The following is a 4,710-nucleotide window of genomic DNA, read 5'->3' on the forward strand; positions in this document are numbered from 1 at the left end:
AAAAAAAAAAAGACCAGCTTACTAGTCTAATAGAGACTGATGAAACCCCCAAGATTATAGTCCCTAGTCACCCTTCGGGCCTGGGGTTGAACTCACACCCATGGCTTAACTTTCAGCCAAACAATAGACAGGACTACAAGGTGAACAATTACACCAGGGAGGAGTACTCCTTTGAACATTTAACCATGGGAGATCAGAAGGGTAGCATTGGTGCAGGAAGAAAGCTCAGAAGGCAATAATATACAGCAAAGAAGGACACAGGGAAAGGGTACCCACAGGGAGAAAGTGGGAAGACAGCTGTTACATTGTGGGGATTGCAATCTATGCAATGAAACAAAATGTGCATGAACTGTTGAATGGAAAACAGATTTTCTCTGTAAACTTTCACCCAAATCACAATAAAAAGTTAAAAATAAATAAATAAATAACTCCCATTTCAATGAGGAAACTGAGGCAAAGGTTCACTTGCCTCGAGTCACAGGACTGGGTGGGGGAGGAACTAGGATAGAAATCCAGTAGTCTGGCTTCAGAACCCATGCCCATAACTACTATGCTGATTAGTAATGAAAATGAAAGAAAGGACATGTGCTTTGGAGTCAGATGGTCCCTGTGTTGAATATTGGCTTTGGCAAAATTTTTATGACATTGTGCATGTTAGTCATCTTTGCTGAATTTCAACTCTTTTTGTCTGGGTTATAGAATTAACAATATCCTCTTCTTGGGATTTTATGAAGATTAAGATAAGAAAATGTATAACCAGCCCTTAGCACAGTTCCAAGGCATATAGTGAACATCAAACAAAGGCTGGTTACTTCCTTATTGCAGCTCTCCCTAATACCACGGATGCTGCCATCTTACTTTCTGCTCACCCACTCATCTACCATTCTGAAAGGAAATGGGCCTCGTTCTCTACATGAAGTCATGTGTTTGGACTCACAGGTGTTCAAGATTTTGTGATGTGGAGGCCTATCCTTGTGGAGCCAAGCAGAGACAATCTGAGCAATGCCTTCTTTTTATTTCATGTTTAGCTGGTAGACACGTAGAAAGATACTCCCCCACTTACAAATAGGTTTGTTCCAAAAGTTTTCTCTAATTTGGAATTTGGAGCATGCTTTCTTCTAATTCATTATGTTGTAAATTAAATACAGATCATTGGATTAGTGAATACAATCTTTTATAGCTATCTAATCTAATCTTTTATAGATATGTAAATTATTATAACACAGTAGCCTGTCAAAACAACAGTAGTTGATTTGCTTGCCACAGTTAAATTCCCCTTCTAACTTAATCTATTTCACTTATAGCCCTGGAAGAGGCAGAACTAGGTACTAAAAGTCCCAGTGGTGATTATAAAATGGTATAACCATTGTGGCAAACGGTACAGTGTTTCCTTAAAAAAATGAAAATAGAAGTACCCATTTGACCCAGCAATTCCATTACTAGGAATATATCCTAAAGAAGTGAGAGATAGCACACGAATAGACATATGTACACCTATATTCATCACAGCACAATTCACTATGGCAGAGATGGAAACAACCTAAATGTCCATCAACTGATGAGTGGATAACCAAATTATGGTACATGCACACAATGGAATACTATGCTACATTAAAGAACAATGAGGGATTCACGAATCATCTCACAACATGGATGAACCTGGAGGACATAATGCTGAGTGAAATAAATCAATCACAGAAAAACAAGTAGTATATGAGCCCATTACTATAAAAAGACAAAGAAGGGTTTGCTTGGGAAAGGGAACTCACTTTGTAGGTTACTGGGATGGGGAGGGAAGGGCAGGGATTAATTTCAGGCTAGTTGGGACTCACACACTGACATCGGTAGGGGGAGGGATATATAGGAAGGATCTGTGATCACCGTGATAACATTAGGAAATGGGAGGACACCAAATTGTGCACACGAGAGATAGATGACAGATACTAATACCAACCAATGTGTCTACAATATTGCATTACCATTAACACCAAACACCAGGCTACAGATAAACACATAAACATCTGAGAGGATCAGATGCGGGTCAGTGAACAGGAGGATACTCTAGACCAAGGATAGATTCAGCTGAGGCTAATCTTGCACAGACACCAGTGATACAAAGTACCTGCATTCCTTACAGAAACAATAGAAGACAGATAGAGTAATCCCTCACAGACAACCAGACACTATGGGAGAGAGATCCAATAGATCTACCGTCTCAGGACCATAGTACTGGAGACAGCAGACTCAATTTGCACAACAAAATACATGAAACCCTTGCTCTGCATCCTGCATTGGTGAGAAGCAACTGGGGTCTTAAAAGCTTTCAAGCAGCCATCTAAGATGCAGCTAACTGTCTCCTAGCGTCGGAAGCAAAGAAGAACGCAAAAAAAAAAAAAGGGCATTTGGAAGCAATCAGCCCTAGGACACGATGGCCCTCAAGACCAGAAGAACTAGATGGTGCCTGGCTACCAATGCCAACCACCCAGGAAAGGATCAAATCTGGAGATCCTGGATACAGTGGGAGGGAAACGTGGAACAAAATCCAAAAACTTAACATATATATGACCAGAATCACTGGTCAGGTGAAATATGGTGAGACTCCCAATACTATGGCCCTGGAATACATTCTGCGCTTGGGATAAAACGCGCCCCCAGGGGCTGGCTCCCAGTCCAATAGTTAACAAGATGTACACGCAGACCACTCAACCCAGGATGATGCACCCACATGCTCTATGGTAATACATCCCTTAGAGCAATAAACCACGGGGTACCAGAGGGGCAACATTCACACTGAGGAAATGCAGGACAAACAGGAGTGCATAACTATGAGGGGCACAGTGGAACGGTTACAGGGTAGGGAGGCAAGGAGACTGCGTTAGGGCTGGGCATGGTAAATAGGGAGTGAAACTACATGTACATGTAACGTTGAATGTAGAACAAGCTCTTAAAACAAAACAAAACAAAATAATAATAATTGTAAACTGGGAGGAATTTTAGAGATTTTATAGTTTCTTGTAGTGAGCCGGTACAGTAACTGGCCTGTGGTCCATGAAATAGTCTCCACTGAATTTGAATGGAGTTCACAAAAGCTATCCACCAGCCACTCCTTGGAAGGAAGGTTGGGCAATCTACTTCTGTAACGATACTGCCTTGGAAACCCAAGGAGGGGTCGCTATGAGTTGGGTCCGATTCCATGGCACATAACAACAATAACAACAACAACAATATAGCTTAGCTATGTTGTACACTGAGGCACTACATTCATGAAGAGTTAGGGACAGAGTTCATGCTGTCACGGTGTTATGGGTGAGACAAGAACGGCCAAGCTGAGATCAGGGAAGAGAACGAAGCCAATGAAGGGCAGAGAAAGAAGCTACGTGACTCGGAGTAAGATACCGTCAAGAAGTGCCGGATGACTTCCGGTTCATCTAAGGTTTGGCTGTTACATTCCACAACTGGGTCCCATAAAATCTTCCTGCGTTATTTTCCTAAACGCTTCTTAAACTAATTTGAGTGGATTTCTGTATAGGCAACAAAATGATTTTTGACAAAGCGGAAGTTCCTAGCCGAGAGCCCTTCTGAACTCAGAGCTCACTTTTTGTTGGTCTGAATGATTTGCAGAATCAAAGGCAGTGGATTTGACATTTGGGCATGACAGTATCAGAGGAGAGCTTAGAAATTTAGAGGGGGAGAATAGAGAGGAGTCCCGGCTTTGACAAGAGTCTGTTTTTATTAACTCTCAACGCATAAGGCATTGCTGCTATCTTTTCTGGAATTGTAATCTTCCCCGCCAATTACAATTCACCACTCTCATTCTTATTTACACCATTCCTATCTTCAATGCCTTTTTGTTTCTTTCTACTTACATAAATTTTATTCCTCTTTCATTGTACCAAAAGATGAGTCATGGAGAGTTATAGAGTTTTATGGCTGGAAGAGGACAAAGCCATCCAGTTCAAGAGTTCCAAGAGGTTGCCCAAGGTCACTTGGCTAGAAAGTGGTGCTGCCAGGTCTTGAACTTAGGTTCTGATTTTAGTAGTTTTTCCACCAGATAACACTGCCTCTAGCCCACAGGGTTTTATCCTCCTCTTAGTCCAATACAGTGGCCTCTTTACAATGCAGTATTTGATTGCATATTCTCTGACTTAATTACTTAATTCTTGTGCTTTTTTGTTGTTGTTTGTTGTGTGTGCCATCAAGTTCACTTCTGACTCATAGTGACTCTATAAGGTCCCTAAGACTGTAAATCTTTACAGAAGTAGACTGTCACATCTTTCTTCCACAGAGAGGCTGGTGGGTTTGGATTGATGACCTCTTGGTTAGCAGCTGAGTACTTACCACTGTGCCACTAGGATTTCCTTTTGGTTCTTGTGCTGCTCATATTTTTCTTCACAGACTGCACATTTGTTGAAAGCAGAAATAGTATTTTGTTTTAGTTTGTGTTTCCTTCTAGAACTTTCTACAACGCTTGGCATATAAGTGCTCAATATAGTTCTGCTTATTCTTTAGGTGATTGAAAGTATCATGTGGGAATGAATGAAGAATCTCAGAGGTGTCCACAGCTGATATCTACAAAAGGTAAAGAACATTCCCAACAGAGTCAAGTCCCATGCAAACAATTTTATTTGACAACCTCTAGTGGCAGGGAAGGAGCTCTGGTGGCATAGTGCCTAAGACATTTGACTGCTAACCAGAAGGCTGGCGGTTCAG

Source organism: Orycteropus afer, unplaced genomic scaffold (assembly GCF_000298275.1).
Source record: "Orycteropus afer afer isolate SDZICR_OR568_19922 unplaced genomic scaffold, OryAfe1.0 scaffold00320, whole genome shotgun sequence".
In the NCBI taxonomy this organism is placed as follows: domain Eukaryota; kingdom Metazoa; phylum Chordata; class Mammalia; order Tubulidentata; family Orycteropodidae; genus Orycteropus; species Orycteropus afer.